Raw genomic sequence first — 17,932 nt, 5'->3', positions numbered from 1 at the left:
GGTACTGCAGGGATCAGTGCTGGGATTGCAGCTTTTCACAATATATATTAATGATATAGAAGATTGTATTAGCAATAACATTAGCAAATTTGCTGATGATACTAAGCTGGGTGGCAGGGTGAAATGTGAGATTACAGGGTGACCTGGACAGGTTAGGTGAGTGGTCAGATGCATGGCAGATGCAGTTTAATGTGGATAAATGTATAGTTATCCACTTTGGGGGCAAGAACAGGAAGGCAGATTACTACTTAAATGGAATCAATTTAGGTAAAGGGGCAGTACAAAGAGATCTGGGTGTTCTTGTACACCAGTTAATGAAGGCAAGCATGCAGGTACAGCAGGTAGTGAAGAAAACTAATAGCACGCTGGCCTTCATAACAAGAGGAATTGAGTACAGAAGCAAAGAGGTCCTTCTGCAGCTGTACAGGGCCCTGGTGAGACCACACCTGGAGTATTGTGTGCAGTTCAGGTCTCCAAATTTGAGGAAAGACATTCTGGCTATTGAGGGAGTGCAGCGTAGGTTCACGAGGTCAATTCCTGGAATAGCGGGACTATCTTACGTTGAAAGAATGGAGTGACTGGGTTGTATACCCTTGAGTTTAGAAAACTGAGAGGGGATCTGATTGAGACATATAAGATTATTAAAGGATTGGACACTCTGGAGGCAGGAAACGTGTTTCTGCTGATGGGTGAGTGCCGAACCGGAGGACACAGCTTAAAAATACGGGGTAGACCATTTAGGACAGAGATGAGGAGAAACTTCTTCACTCAGAGAGTGGTGGCTGTGTGGAATGCTCTGCCCCAGAGGGCAGTGGAGGCCCAGTCTCTGGATTCATTTAAGAAAGAGTTGGATGGAGCTCTCAAGGATAGTGAAATCAAGGGTTATGGAAATAAGGCAGGAACAGGATACTGATTAAGGATGATCAGCCGTGATTATATTGAATGGTGGTGCAGGCTCGAAGGGCAGAATGGCCTACTGCTGCACCTATTGTCTATTGTCTATTGTCGATCACTTCTCTAGCTTCCCACAGAGTTCTCGGGTACACCTGATCAGGTCCTGTGGATTTATCCACCTTTAACCATTTCAAGATATCCTGCACTTCCTCCTCTGCAATCTGGACATTTTGCAAGATATCACCATCTATTTCCCGATAGTCTATATCTTCCATATCCTTTTCACAGTAAATACTGATGCAAAATATTAATTTAGTATCTCCCCCATTTGCTAATCTTTGCTAATCTCTCCCTAGTTACCCTTTTGTCCTTAACATATTTGTAAAAACCCTTTGGATTCTCTTTAATTCCATTTGCCAAAGCCATCTCATGTCCCCTTTTTACCCTCCTGATTTCCCTCTTAAGTATACTCCTACTTCCTTTATACTCTTCTGAGGATTCACTCGATCGATCCTGTCTATATCTTACATATGCTTCCTTCTTTGTCTTAACCAAACCCTCAATTTCTTTAGTCATCCAGCATTCCCTATACCTACCAGCCTTCCCTTTCACCCTGACAGGAATGTACTTTCTCTGGATTCTTGTTGTCTTATTAATGAAAGCTTCCCATTTTCCAGCCGTCCCTTTACCTGCAAACATCTGCCTCTAATCATTAATGTAGCAACACTTCACACTCGCCTTCATCAGGATTGTTCGGAATTTGTTCCCATCACCTTTCTCCTCACCGTGTGTGACATTTATCATGATGTGGACTTAAGATCAACCAAAAAAGAGCTGAGTTTGTGTCGACTCCATCACCCCCCACATTGGTGTCAACAACAGCACTGGTTTGAGTTCAAAACCAGATCGACTCCAGCCCACATCAGATGGCACAGATGGCACAAATGGTTTCTGCGATAGGGGCTGATTGGCCTACTCTTGCTCCTGTTACTTATGACTTTCTCTGAAAGAAGCTGGACCTGAAATGCGAGTGCTTGAGGTGATGTTGGGAAGGTATCTGAATTGGAATTGTCAGGAATTCCACAGCTCTCATAGCCAGCTACATCAAAGAACACAATGTAACATTAAAGACTCACGATGCTGTTAGTTTTAATTCAGTCCTGAGATTCAGAATGGACACTGTTCATTCGGCCTGGGTTCCTGCCCCAATAACATTATTCAATTCAATAGGAAAGTGGCAGGGTCATTGTTTATTGCCCATCCCTAATTGCCCTTGAGAAGGTGGTGGTGAGTTTTAAGCTGCTGCAGTTCGTGGGGTATGGGGGCATCCACTGTGCTATTAGGAAGGGAGTTCCAGGATTTTGACCTAGTAACAGTGAAGTAATGGTTATAGGTTTCTAAGTCAGGATGGAGTCTGGCTTGGAGGAGAGATGATGGTGTTCCTATGTGCCTGCTGCCCACACAGTGTGCTGTTCCACAAATCCTGATAGACCCCAAGCATCTTTCTGAGGGTACATCCTTCAGGTCCAGCCTGAGTCATTGAGCAGTTCTACCATGGACAGTTAGCAGTGCAACCACATGCTGAGCCCAGTACATGAATGCACACATTGCCGGCGAACTAACCAATATTGGTGACAATCTACCATCAGAGGTTAGTGTGCTGTGACTGAGCATGAGCAACCAGGTGGTTCCAGCATAGAACCGTACCATCAGGAGGTATAAGAGAAGAAAAATGATGACCCAGAGGTGTTACTGCTAGACTATTACTTCAGAGACCCACGTAATGTTCTGAGAACCCGGGTTCAAATGCTGCAGACAGTGGAATTTGGGTTCAACAAATATCTGGAGTCAGCAGTCTAATGATAACCAAAAAGGAATTATTGGAAAAATCCATCACATTCACTAATGTGAAGGAAATTGCCATCTTCACTGATCTGGCCTCCATGTAACTCCAGACCCACGGAAATATGGCTGGAGTGTGTAGTGATTGGGACAAGGTGGACGTCATTGACAAAGTTCTTGACTGGGATTGTTAACCTGAGCCAATCAGGAAAGCCTTGGCTGTCTAATATAACCAGGAGATCCGCAGGGAGTGGAGTGCATCATTTCCCCCTCCAACTCTATTTTGATTTAGTCCCTGCCCTCCCCTTCACTGTTTTGATCACACAGCATTGCCCTTTGATGTGAAGGGCACTGCTCGTCACAGGCCACTCGGGTGTTTCCTTTCTTCCTGGTGGTGGAAATTGAATAAAAGATTCGTGCACTTTGTAAAAAAAAAGAAAAAAAAATATAACCAGGAGATCCGCAGGGAGTGGAGTGCATCATTTCCCCCTCCAACTCTATTTTGATTTAGTCCCTGCCCTCCCCTTCACTGTTTTGATCACACAGCATTGCCCTTTCATGTGAAGGGCACTGCTCGTCACAGGCCACTCGGGTGTTTTCCTACTTTTCCTGGTGGTGGAAATTAAATAAAGATTTGTGCACTTTATGTCTCTCACTGTGTCTCACAGCTGCACACACACACACACACACCATGGGTGCTGGAAAAAAATAAGCACTACCGCAGTTAGGCGGTAGTGTGGGGGTAAAAAGAAAAAAAAAATATAAAAAAAAAGAAAAAAGAAAAAAAAATATATAACCAGGAGATCCGCAGGGAGTGGAGTGCATCATTTCCCCCTCCAACTCTATTTTGATTTAGTCCCTGCCCTCCCCTTCACTGTTTTGATCACACAGCATTGCCCTTTGATGTGAAGGGCACTGCTTGTCACTGGCCACTCGGGTGTTTTCCTACTTTTCCTGGTGGTGGATATTGAATAAAGATTTGTGCACTTTGCGTCTCTCACTATGTCTCACAACTACACACACACCATGGGTGCTGGGGAAAATAAGCACTACCGCAGTTAGGCGGTAGTGTGGGGTTAATAAAATAAGAAAAAGAAAAAAAAAATATAACCAGGAAAGCACTGCTAAAAAAGGAAAAAAAAAAGAAAAAAAAAGAAAAAAAAAGACTAAACAGGAAGGGCACTAAAAAAAAATATAACCAGGAGATCCGCAGGGAGTGGAGTGCATCATTTCCCCCTCCAACTCTATTTTGATTTAGTCCCTGCCCTCCCCTTCACTGTTTTGATCACACAGCATTGCCCTTTGATGTGAAGGGCACTGCTTGTCACAGGCCACTCGGGTGTTTTCCTATTTTTCCTGGTGGTGGAAATTAAATAAAGATTTGTACACCTTGAGTCTCTCACTGTGTCTCACACCTGCTCACACACACCATGGGTGCTGGGAAAAAAATAAGCACTACCGCAGTTAGGCGGTAGTGTGGGGGTTAAATAAAAAAAAATATAACCAGGAGATCCGCAGGGAGTGGAGTGCATCATTTCCCCCTCCAACTCTATTTTGATTTAGTCCCTGCCCTCCCCTTCACTGTTTTGATCACACAGCATTGCCCTTTCATGTGAAGGGCACTGCTCGTCACAGGCCACTCGGGTGTTTTCCTACTTTTCCTGGTGGTGGAAATTAAATAAAGATTTGTGCACTTTATGTCTCTCACTGTGTCTCACAGCTGCACACACACACCATGGGTGCTGGGGTTAAAAATAATAAGCACTACCGCAGTTAGGCGGTAGTGTGGGGGTTAATATTTAAAAGAAAAAAAAGAAAAAAAAAGATGAAGAAAAAAAAATAGAAAAAAAATATAACCAGGAGATCCGCAGGGAGTGGAGTGCATCATTTCCCCCTCCAACTCTGTTTTGATTTAGTCCCTGCCCTCCCCTTCACTGTTTTGATCACACAGCATTGCCCTTTGATGTGAAGGGCACTGCTCGTCACAGGCCACTCGGGTGTTTTCCTACTTTTCCTGGTGGTGGAAATTGAATAAAGATTTGTACACCTTGTCTCTCACCGTGTCTCACAGCTGTGCACACACACCATGGGTGCTGGGGTTAAAAATAATAAGCACTACCGCAGTTAGGCGGTAGTGTGGGGGTTAAGAAAAAAAAAATTTAAAAAAATATAACCAGGAGATCCGCAGGGAGTGGAGTGCATCATTTCCCCCTCCAACTCTATTTTGATTTAGTCCCTGCCCTCCCCTTCACTGTTTTGATCACACAGCATTGCCCTTTGATGTGAAGGGCACTGCTTGTCACAGGCCACTCGGGTGTTTTCCTACTTTTCCTGGTGGTGGATATTGAATAAAGATTTGTACACCTTGTCTCTCACTGTGTCTCACACCTGCACACACAAAAAAAAATAAACAGGAGTGCTAGCATTGCCCTTTGACGTGAAGGGCACTGCTTGTCACAGGCCACTCGGGTGTTTTGCCTGTTAAGAGTTGGACCAGTGGCAGTGTTGTGCCTGTGGGAGAAGAGAAAAAAAAATAACCAGGAGATCCGCAGGGAGTGGGGTGCATCATTTCTAATATAACCAGGAGATCCGCAGGGAGTGGAGTGCATCATTTCCCCCTCCAACTCTGTTTTGATTTAGTCCCTGCCCTCCCCTTCACTGTTTGTTCACACAGCATTGCCCTTTGACGTGAAGGGCACTGCTTGTCACAGGCCACTCGGGTGTTTTCCTACTTTTCCTGGTGGTGGATATTGAATAAAGATTTGTGCACTTTGCGTCTCTCACTGTGTCTCACAACTACACACACACACCATGGGTGCTGGGGAAAATAAGCACTACCGCAGTTAGGCGGTAGTGTGGGGGTTAATTTCAAAAAAAAGAAAAAAAAGAAAAAAAAAGCAGAGCATCCCTCCCCTTCACTGTTTAGAGAAAAAAAAATAACCAGGAGATCCGCAGAGAGTGGAGTGCATCATTTCCCCCTCCAACTCTGTTTTGATTTAGTCCCTGCCCTCCCCTTCACTGTTTTGTTCACACAGCATTGCCCTTTGATGTGAAGGGCACTGCTTGTCACAGGCCACTCGGGTGTTTCCTATCTTCCTGGTGGTGGAAACTGAATAAAGATTCATGCACCTTGTGTCTCTCACTGTATCTCACACCTGCACACACACACCATGGGTGCAGGGGAAAAAATAAGCACGACCGCAGTTAGGTGGTAGTGTGGGGGTTAATTAAAAAAAAGAAAAAAAATTATAAAAACAGGAGATCCGCAGGGAGTGGAATGCATCATTTCCCCCTCCAACTCTATTTTGATTTAATCCCTGCCCTCCCCTTCACTGTTTGATCACACAGCATTGCCCTTTGATGTGAAGGGCACTGCTTGTCACCGGCCACTCAGCTGTTTCCTTTCTTCCTGGTGGTGGAAATTGAATAAAGATTCACGCACCTTGCGTCTTTCACTGTGTCTCACACCTGCACACACACAACATGGGTGCTGGGGAAAATTAAGCACTACCGCAGTTAGGCGGGAGTGTGGGGGTAAGAAAAAAAAGAAAAAAAAAGAACAGGAGTGTCAGACATCCTGCTCACTAAAAAAATATAACCAGGAGATGTATTATTTCCCCCTCCAACTCTATTTTGATTTAGTCCCTGCCCTCTCCTTCACTGTTTGATCACACAGCATTGCCCTTTGATGTGAAGGGCACTGCTTGTCACTAGCCACCCAGGTGTTTCCTATCTCCTGGTGGTGGAAATTGAATAAAGATTTGTGCACTTTGTGTCTCTCACTGTGTCTCACACCTGGACACACACAACATGGGTGCAGTTAGGTGGTAATGTGGGGGTAAGAAAAAAAGAAAAAAGAAACAGATTATCACTGGTTAAGCACCTTATTAATACTACATCTCATTTCTGTAATATTCAGCTACCTGTCTTCATAAACTCACCGAACAAACTCGCGAGAAGTCTTGACATGGAAATCACGGTGGGTTCCTGACAACTTCAGCTTTCTCCAAAGTATTGGTCATCAGGCAGCACTTATACCAGAGTGGAGAGGTCATTGATGTTCTTCTGACAGTGGTGGGCAATCCTCTTGACAGCTGGGACTGCACTGACTCAGGTGGTAACCTGGACCACACTGGCATGATCTGCTATCAGTCTGGTGCCATGCTTGGTACCAGCGAAGTAGGTGGTTCCACCTCTGTACCACCTTATCCAGCAGGATCTCCGGGATGTTGACCACAAAGCAGGATGCCCAATTCCTCCTGTCCGCCCTGTAAGTGTCAGGAACCATGCAGGGAAACTCCAGATTGTCGGTGCACAACAATCTTTTAAAGATGGTACGGTTTGTTACTACCATGATATCCCAGGGGTTAGGAGCTTTTCTGGGAACGGGGTGTGGTAAGGTGGGGCTGGAATCAGACTTTGTCAGAAGGATGTCACAGAGGTGTGGTTGGCAGTTAACGCCTTCAGTTTGGTAAAATATGGTGAAAAAATTTGCTAGGCCTTGCATCAAGAAACAATCCAAAAATCTTGAAGGTAACTTTTCCTCTTAAATGCTTACCTTATGAATAGGTGGAGTAAAGGTTGAACAGGTGTGGATGTGGATTGCTGGACAGATGAACTAATATATTTGGACTTTAGCTAAACCTGAGACACTAAACGTGAATTGTCTCCGATCCAACTCTCTCCTGTAACCAAAGGAAAAGACTGTGTGTGTGTGGAGGGTTGGTAAGGTGAAGCTTTTTTGTTTTTTTTCATTTATTCACTACCTCTTGAGGGTTGAGGCCAGCGCAGTTGCATGCTCCTCTTGCAGGATGTGGGAGTAAGGGCCACCACTAGTGTCTTTGCTGACTTCACCTGCAGGAAGTGCACCAACTCTAGCTCCTCACTGACTGCATTAGGGACCTGGAACTGGATTAACTTTGGATCATTCGGGAGGCTAAGGGGTGATAGAAAGGAGTCATAGGGAGGTAGTCACACCGACATTACAGGATAAAGGTAGCTGGGTGACTGTCAGGAGAGGGAAAGCGAATAGGCAGACAGTTCCCCTCAATAATAAGTATACAGTTTTGGATACTGTTGGTGGTGAGGGTCAACCTATCGGGAAAAGGCACAGTGGCCAGGTACAGCGGCCAGGTTTCTGGCACTGAGCCTGGCTCGGTGGTTCAGAAGGGAAGTGGGGAGAATGGGGAGAGAGAGCAATAGCAGTAGTGATAGGAGACTCAATCATGAGAGGAACAGACAGGAGATTCTGTGGTCGCGAGTGAGACTCCAAGATGATATGTTGCCTCCCGGGTGCCAGGATCGGGGATGTCTTGGATTAAACCTATAGGTTTCTTATGGGAGAGGGAGAGCAGCCAGAAGTCATGGTCAACACTGGCACTAATCGCATGGGTAGGGAAAGGGAGGAGGACCTGAAAAGAGAATATAGGGATTTAGGTTGGAAGCTAGAAGGCAGGACAAGCAGAGTAGTAATCCCAGGCATGTTACTGGTGCCACATGCTAATGAGGCTAGGAATAGAGAGCGAGTGCAGATGAATACTTGGCTGCAAGGCTGATGTAGGAGGGAGGACTTCAGATATGTGGATCATTGGGATATATTCTGGGGAAGGTGGGGCCTGTACAAGAAGGATGGGTTGCACCTGAACTGGAGGGGCACCAACATCCTGGGAGAAAGATTTGCTCAGGCTCTTCAGGAGAGTTTAAACTAGATTGGCATGGGGGGGGAGCCTGAGCTACGGATCAGATGATGGAATCGGTAGTGAACAGCCAGATACAGCGGGCAGAGAGTCTGTGAGGAGAGATAAGCACTTGAGAGGGCAAAGTGTGCAGTCAGTGTGATGGGCTGAAGTGTGTCTGTTTTAATGCAAGAAGTATCAGGAATAAAGGTGACAAACTCAGAACATGGATCATTACTTGGAACTATGATGTTGTGGCCATAACAGAGACTTGGATATCACAGGGCAGGAATGGCTGTTGGATGTTCCAGGGTTTAGGTGTTACAAAAGGAATGGGGCGGGAGTCAAAAGAGGTGGACGAGTGGCATTTGTAATGAAGGATAGTCTCACAACTGCAGTAAAGGAGGTCGTCGAGGAGGGTTTGTCTACAGAGTCAGTGTGGGTGGAAGTCATAAACGGGAAAGGAGCAGTCACTTTACTGGGAGTTTTCCATATACACACAACAAGCCCCCACCCCAACCCCCACCCCACTCCTCCCCAAAATAGAGATACAGAGGAGCAGATTGAGAGGCAGATTTTGGAAAGGTGCAGAAGTAACAGGGTTGTTGTCATGGGTGACTTTAACTTCACTAATATTGATTAGAACCTGCTTAGTGCAAATAGTTGGAGCAGATTTTGTCAGGTGTGTTCAGAAAGGGTTCCTGATGAAATATGTAGATATTTGTAGAAATATGTTCCTGATGAAGGGCTTATGCTCGAAACGTCGAATTCTCTATTCCTGAGATGCTGCCTGGCCTGCTGTGCTTTGACCAGCAACACATTTGCAGCTGTGATCTCCAGCATCTGCAGACCTCATTTTTTACTCGAAATATGTAGATAAGCTGACTAGAGAGGAGGCCATATTGGATTTGGTGCTTGACAACAAACCAGGCCAGGTGTCAGATCTCTCGGTGGAAGAGCATTTCGGTGATAGTGATCACAACACTCTAAACTTTAGTATATTCATGGAGAGGGTAGGAGCAGATGGAATGGGAAAGTATTTAATTGGGGGAGGTGGAATTACAATGCTATTAGGCAGGAACTGGGGTGCCTAAACTGGGAACAGATATTGTCAGGGCAATGCACAACAGAAATGTTTAGGAAACACCTGCTAATAGTGTTGGACAGGTTTGTCCCACTAAGGCAAGAAAAGGATGGTAGGGTGAAGGAACCTTGATTGACAAAGGATGTGGAACATCTAGTCAAGAGGAAGAAGGAAACTTACTTAAGATTGAGGAGGCAAGGATCAGACAGGGCTTTAGAGGGTTACAAGGCAGCCAGGAACAAACTGAAGAATGGGCTTAGGAGAGCGAGAAGGGAGCATGATAAAGCTTTAGCGGGTAGGATTAAGGAAAATCTCAAGGCATTCTACACTTATGTGAGGAACAAGAGGATGGCAAGACTGAGAGTAGGCCCGATCAGGGATAGCGAAGGTAACTTGTGCCTGGAGTCGGAGGAAGTAGGGGAGGTCCTTAATGACGACTTTGCTTTGGTATTCACGACTGAGAGGGACCTTGACAATTCTGAGGACAGCGCAAAACAGACTGATATGCTGGAATGGGTTGAGGAGGAAAGAGGATGTGCTGAAAATTTTGAAAAACTTAAGGATAGATATATCCCCTGGTCCAGACGGATACACCCAAGGTTACTGCAGGAAGCAAGAGACAAGATTGCTGCATCCTTAGTGATGATCTTTGCATCCTCACTGTCCACTGGAGTACTGCCAGATGATTGGAGGGTGACAAATGTTATTCCCTTGTTCAAGAAAGAGAATAGGGATAATCCTGGGAATTACAGATCAGTCAGTCTCACGTCTGTGGCAAAGTACTGGAGGGGATTCTGAGAGACAGGATTTATGATTACTTGGAAAACCATAGTTTGATTAGAGATAGTCAGCATGGCTTTGTGAGGGGCAGGACATGTCAAACAAATCGTATTGAATTCTTTGAGGATGTGACAAAACAAGTTGATGAAGGGACAGTAGTGGATGTGGCGTACATGGATTTCAGCAAGCACTTAATAAAGTTCCCCATGGTAGGCTCATTCAGAAAGTAAGGAGGCATGGGATACAGGGAAACTTGTCTGTCTGGATACAGAATTGGCTGGCCCATACAAGACAGAGGGTGGTAGTAGATGGAGAGTATTCAGCCTGGAGGTCGGTGACCAGTGGTGTTCTGTAGGGACCTGTTCTGGGGCCTCTGCTCTTTGTGATTTTGATAAATGACATGGATGAGGAAGTGGAAGACTGGGTTAGTACGTTTGTCGATGACGCAAAGGTTGGTGGAGTTGTGGATAATGCGAAGGGCTGTTATAGGTTGCAACTGGACATTGACAGGATGCAGAGCTGGGCTGAGAAGTGGGAGATGGAATTCAACCTGGAAAAGTATGAAGTCATTCAATTTGGAAGGTTGAATTTGAATGCAGAATACAGGGTTAAATACAGGATTCTCGACAGTGTGGAAAATCAAAGGGATCTTGGGGTCCATGTCCATGGATCCCTCGAAGTTGCCACCCAAGTTGATAGGGTTATTAAGAAGGTGTATGGTGCATTGGCTTTCATTAGCAGGAGGATTGAGTTTAAGAGCCGTGAGGTTATGCTGCAGTTCTATCGAGCCCTGGTTAAGAGTATTGTGTTCAGTTATGGTCACCTCTTTATAGGAAGGATGTGAAAGCTTTAGAAAGGGTGCAGAGGAGATTTACCTGGATGTTGTCTGGACTGGATGGCATGTCTTATGAAGAGAGGTTGAGGGAGCTAGGACCTTTCTCATTGGAGCATAGAAGGATGGGAAGTGACTTGATAGAGGTGTACAAGATGTTGAGACGCATAGATAGAGTGGATAGTCAGAGACTTTTTCCCATGACTGAAAATTCCATCATGAGGGAGCATAATTTTACAATAATTGGAGGAAGGTTTAGGGGTGATATCAGAGGTAGGATCTTTACACAGAGAGTGGTGGGTGCGTGGAATGTACAGTCAAGTCAGATACATTTTGGATATTTAAGTGACTCTTGGATCGGCACACAGAGTTTCGTACAATGAAGGGTATGTAGGTTAGTCTGATCTCAGAGTCCAATAAAAGACCGACACAACATTGAGGGTCGAAGGGCCTGTATTGTGCTGCACTGCTCCATGTTAAATGTTCTGTGTTCTATATTCTATGTTCTAACTCATGCTTAGCCAAAAAAATTAAAATTCTGCTTGTGGTCTGCTCCCTCACCCATCCATAGCAAAAATAATCATACATTGCGTTGTGGTTCAGTGAATGATCACCAGGGAGCTGGCTTGGGGCAGTGAGTTGACATGGAGGAAGATCCTTGCATTACAGCAATCCAGAGAAGGTTCACTCAGCTGATTCCTTCGCCCTTGCCTAGACCCAATTCGAATCCCATACATGACATTCAACATCTCCTCCCTTCACCACCCACACTCAGTAGCAGCACTATGTACCATCTACAAGATGCATTGCAGTAACTCTTTTGACAGTACCTTCCAAACCTGTGACCACTCCCACCTCGAAGAACCAGGGCAGTAGATATATGGTTAAAAATCACACAAAACCAGGTTAAAGTCCAACACCAGGTTATAGCTGCTCCGAAAGCTAGTGTTTCCAAATAAACCCTTTGGGCTATAACCTGGTGTTGTGTGATTTTTAACTTTGTCCACTCCAGTCCAACACTGGCATCTCCAAAAGCAGATGTATGGGGACACTCCCATCTGAAATCCCAACAGCAGATTAATGGCAGTGATGAAAGAAGGCAGCTCACTAGTACCTTCTCAAGGGCAGTTATAGGTGGATAAAACATTGACCCAACCCTAATCCTAACCCATATCCCCTGAATAAATGACGCACTGCTGCCCATTGTTACATTGCAGCACACTATGTATATATACCCACTTCATTGCTCAGATCGACCCTGTGCAGCTTCTACACTCATCGCTTGGTGGCACACTGATTAAGAAAATTCACCTGCACATATTATCGAAATTCAAGTCCTTTTTGACCCTTTCAATTGCTTTTCCCCACCGTCTGTATTTGGATAACAGAAGCTCCTGATTTTAATTTTTATCTTCTTTGAAATGTACTGTCAGATTTGCTCCTCTATCTCTGTGTCACCATTGGAGGATCTATGGTTAAAAACCCAGTCATGTAACAGGCTCTTTCTTGTTCATTCACTTTACCCAAGTTGATCAAGGCCTTGAATCCTCTCATATATCATCAGTCTGTACAGCTGCAACACCTCTCCTTGTACTGGTCAACCTCTCCTTGTACTGAAGATGGCGCTCTAATTGGCAACTTGTAAACTTTTTACTGTACTCATTTTAGTGCATGCGACAATAAAACTAATTCAATTGAATTCTCCTCTGGTCTTTTTCACGTCCCTACCTCCCGTGGATATGTCAGAGTCAGGAATGTTTAGCTCCCAGTCCTGCCCTTACTGAAGTCATGTTAAGTAGCTATGGCAACTTGCATCATCAGCTCACCTGCCTCATTTATAAGCCTCTTCACACTAACACACACACACTCCAACACCAGGCCATAGTTTACTTCACCAGCCAAATTCCTGCTCGTCCTGCAATATTCTCTGTGCTGTTTCTGTCACTCCTTTCATCATAAAATGAAATTGGGGATCTTGACTAAGCACAGGAATCAATCTCTATTAATTGAGCTTTGACAGACACAGGAAGAGGAAATCCCTACGGATGGACAGCATCAGGATCACAGGCTTAAAGTCAGCTGCTTCTTCCACACATCTTACAATTATCAGTCATTAAATCTTCAAATATTCATATACCCTATCCAGAAATGCTGTTCTCTCAAAGCAAACTATTTGTGTTGGCATTAATCAGCATCATTTGCTTCCATAACCTCTGTAGCGAGCTTGTTATGTAGTTTAATTAACAAGTTTGCTGGTGTCTACCTCTTCCATTTGTGTTATATAGTGTGTCAGATTTGAAGATGCAAATTCCTGTTTTAAAACTATTGGAAAGTAGCTGAGGAAGAGCAAGAGAAATCAATTATCTCCTGGAACAGCAACATGGGAAGAGTGGCTTTAAAGACAATTAGCTTCTATTTGACGTTTATAACAATTAACCTCTCAATGACCCAAGGAAGCATAACATGAGGGCTGAAAATGGAGAATGGTTCATGTTGCTGCGTGCCAATCAGATATCTTATATGTCACAAAACGACTGGTCCTGTAGGTTGACTATGAGCAGTATTGTACAAGAACCCTGTGTTTACACTGAAAACAAGAATAAAGGGTATCAATGACATTGCTTCAGACAGGTACTGCCTCTTTGCCCTTCAATCAGGCACCAATACACGATCAGTTTCACAGAACAAACAAGGTTTTTATGATTCAATCGAGGAGAAAGTTTTAAAAAAGTTACTTGATTTGTAGCCTCTTTTAAATACTACATTTACAGAAAATAACAAATAGTGTAACGTGGGCTGGAATGAAGGATTTGTTGCCAGTATTAACACCACCTGCATCTGTTCATGTTTACCAAGCAAGGCTGTACAAAGCAGCAAACAGCAAAATAGAGACAGCTCAACGATATCGACTGTAATCATTCAAACAACTTCTGCAATTACTCAATCATGGTGCCATGTCCAAGAGATCTCAAAGGATCATAGAATCTCTACAGTGTGAAAGTAGACCATTCAGCCCATTGAGTCCACACTGATGGGCTGAATTTATCCCTGGCTAATGCACCTAATCTACACATCCCTGAACACTATGGGCAATTTAGCCTGCACATCTTTGGATTGTGGGAGGAAACCAGAGCACCTGGAGGAAACCCAATGCAGACACGGGGAGAATGTGAAAATTCCACACAGACAATCGCCCAAGGCTGGAATTGAACTCAGGTCCCTGGCGCTATGAGGCACAAGCACTAACCCATTGAGCCACCACACCACCGAGCAGTCATCAAATCCCTACAGTGCTGAAGTAGGCCATTCAGCCCACTGACTCCACACCAACCCTCCAAAGAGCATCCCACCAGACCCACCCCAACTACATAACCCTGCATTTCCCATGGTTAACATACATCCCTGGACACCATGGGCAATTTAGCTTGGCCAATCCACCTAACCTGGGGGAGGAAACCAACACAGATATGTGGAGAATGTGCAAACTCCATACAAATCTGAGACTGGAATCAAGTCCGGGTCCCTAGGACTATGAGGCAGCAATGCTAACCACTGAACAACTTTGCTGTCCCACTTCAATGCCTTTTCCCACACCAGCCCCATATCCCTATAGGCCACTGGCTTTTAGAAATCTGTCATCCTCTATTGTAAAGATATTCAATGACTGAGATTTCATTTCTCTTGTATCGAGAAATCCAAAGATTCACAACTTTCTATACAGAAGAAAAAGTTCTAATCTCCATCCTAAGTAACTTCCCCATCACTTTGGAATGTGCCCCTTTGGTTCTATATTCCATTAATATTATATTGGTTTCAATTATATCATACATTATAAACCCTACAGTGTAGAAGTAGGCTATTCAGCCCATCAGGTCCACACTGACCATCCAAAGAACATCCCAACCCAGACCCACCCACCACCCTTCCATGTTTTTCCCATGGCTAATCCAACTAGCCGGTACAGGCCATGACAATGGGCAACTTTAGCATGGCCAATCCACGCAACCTGCACATCCCTGGGCACTGTGAAACAATTTCCCATAGGCCAATCCACTCTAACCTGCATATTCCTGGGCACTATGAGACAATTTACCACAGCCAATCCACCCTAACCTGCATATCCCTGGGCACTATGGGACAATTTTCCACAGCCAATCCACCCTAACCTGCACATCCCCAGGCACTATGGAACAATTTCCCACGGCCAATCCACCCTAACCTGCACATCCCCAGGCACTATGGAACAATTTCCCATGGCCAATCCACCCTAACCTGCATATCCCTGGGCACTATGGGACAATTTTCCACAGCCAATCCACCCTAACCTGCACATCCCCAGGCACTATGGAACAATTTCCCACTGCCAATCCACCCTAACCTGCATATCCCTGGGCACTATGGGACAATTTACCACAGGCCAATCCACCTAACCTGCACATCTGTGGGCACTATGAGACAATTTCCCACAGCCAATCCACCCAACCTGCATATCCCTGGGCACAATGGGACAATTTCCCGTGACCAATCCACCCTAACCTGCACATCCCTGGGCACTATGACACAATTTCCCATAGGCCAATCCACCTAACCTGCATATCCCTGGGCACTATGGGACAATTTCCCATGGCCAATCCACCTAACCTGCACATCCCTGGGCAGTATGGGACAATTTCCCACGACCAATCCACCCTAACCTGCACATCCCTGGGCAGTATGGGACAATTTCCCATAGGCCAATCCACCCTAACCTGCACATCCCTGGGCACTATGGGACAATTTCCCATGGCCAATCCACCCTAACCTGCTCATCCCTAGGCACTATGGGACAATTTCCCATGGCCAATCCACCCTAACCTGCTCATCCCTGGGCACTATGGGACAATTTCCCATGGCCAATCCACCTAACCTGCTCATCCCTGGGCACTATGGAACAATTTCCCATAGGCCAATCCACCCTAACCTGCACATCCCTAGGCACTATGAGACAATTTCCCATGGCCAATCCACCCTAACCTGCACATCTTTGGACTGAGGGAAAAAACCAGAGCACCCGGAGGAAACGTGGAGAATGTCCAAACGCTACCTAAGGGTGGAATCAAATCTGGGTCTCTGGCGCTGTGAGGCAGCCGTGCTAACCATTGTGCCACCATGCTACCCCTTCATTCTTCTAACCTCTAGAGAATATAGGCCCAGTTTGCCCAATCTCTTTTCATTTGATGGTCCCAGGCAGCAAGTCTGGTTGGCCATTGTCAGCCTACACTGCAGACCGGAGTTGTACACACTTTAATTTTCATGTACAAATAGACACTGTTTGAAAGCCATGGGTATTTTTGTAATAACAAAGTCCAGTACTACAGCTTCATTCTGGTGCAGAGAGCCCCTGTTTGGAGTACTGCAGTGTTATATAAATTCAGAAAACAACAGCAATCAGATACAGGTCTCAAGACACCTTTGAAATCAGCTTAAAATAACCAGCAGCTCTGAAGTAGGCTGCTATTAAAATTCCTGACACACTCAGAACGCTGGGGAGCATACTGAAGTAATTACACCTCCCATGTTTAGTAAGAAACCTCAGTATAGGATGGCAAAGGATGGTTAGTTGAGTGGCAGTAACCGACAAATATAAACAGATCACTAAATGTTTGTTAACTTTGCATTCAGGTAATGTGGGCATTGGAAGGTGGTTTACATCTGTGCAAAATGAGCTTTTAACTGTTCTCTCCTGGGAGCTACCTTCTGAAAAAAAGTTTATTCTTGTCATTACTTTTTTAAACAAAAATAATTTTCTTGCTGTTTTTTTTTTAAAAATAGCCACCACCATCACTGCAAGGAGTGGTACAACAACAGCCTGCATCTGCTTGGAACAAAATGTCATCTGAGTGAAATATAGTCAGGCAAAATTTAACCCAGAGCTGTCCGAGATGATACTAAGTACACAGTCAGGTAAAATTTAACCTGAGGCTGTCCGAAATGATACTTTATCAAACAGGTAGATATGAAGGGGTATTCTGGAAAAGAGGGGTAGGGAAGGGGAAAGGGTTTGTACAGGGGTTTTCAAGTTTAGATTTAAGTAAATAATCACAGAGGGAAGGTTAGACCATGAAAGGACTCATTTAACTTCTGGGTAACGAGCAAATTGGCCCCCAAAACCCCTTCCCACCTACACAACCAGCAGATGGATCTCATCCCCCAGTTCCTGGCTACCATGTCCCTCACTACATCCTTCATTCTGGGAGATGGTCAGTGGCAAGGGTGCAGCTCCCGGGTCAACAATGTAAAATTTTATGTCCAACTTTATAACCATTATACAACACCACTTACCTCTAAAGTTCCATATTTCTGCCTATCTAAACCCATTAAACAGCGACCAAAGTCCACCACTGAAATGTTTTTTTCTCAACAACGTTTTTGAAGGAGAATGTTCAGATGTCTACTTGTGAGAAATGCCGGCCTCAGTATCAGGGCAGTGTCTGACAGAGAGCTCTTTGGCAGCATTCCAAGCCCCATTTATCATGGACACCCAGGAGGGAACACGGAACCGGTGAGCCCACCACACACCAGCTAGCAACAGAAACATCCAATCCTCATTAAATTCATTGGCCTGTGGATTACTCTTCTCTGCAGGACACTGAATAACATAATATGAAACTTTATCATCAAAGTCAAGTTTATCAAATGGTATTTTGTTGCAGTAGTTTAGGTTAAACACAGTCTCTTTTTCCTGTATCACCTGACATTGAGTTTTTTTTAACGTTTGTTACACAGGAATGCACAATTCTCATGACACACCTCATTCCTCTGATTGCATGATCTAACGTGAGCAGC

At 44.8% G+C, this 17,932-nt stretch overlaps 1 protein-coding gene across 1 annotated transcript in view; it reads right to left on the bottom strand.

The window, feature by feature from the left end:
• The window catches only part of LOC132830036 (regulating synaptic membrane exocytosis protein 3-like), a 46,726-nt gene extending 29,229 nt beyond the window's left edge, over positions 1-17,497 (bottom strand). The window contains exon 1 of the mRNA XM_060847498.1: positions 17,429-17,497. The gene's annotated coding sequence lies outside the window, so the exon portion shown is untranslated. The remainder of the gene's footprint in view (positions 1-17,428) is intronic.
• Between the last annotated feature and the right edge of the window lie 435 nt (positions 17,498-17,932).

This window comes from Hemiscyllium ocellatum, chromosome 30 (genome assembly GCF_020745735.1).
Source record: "Hemiscyllium ocellatum isolate sHemOce1 chromosome 30, sHemOce1.pat.X.cur, whole genome shotgun sequence".
In the NCBI taxonomy this organism is placed as follows: Eukaryota; Metazoa; Chordata; class Chondrichthyes; order Orectolobiformes; family Hemiscylliidae; genus Hemiscyllium; species Hemiscyllium ocellatum.
This window is presented reverse-complemented; position numbering and strand designations above follow the sequence as displayed.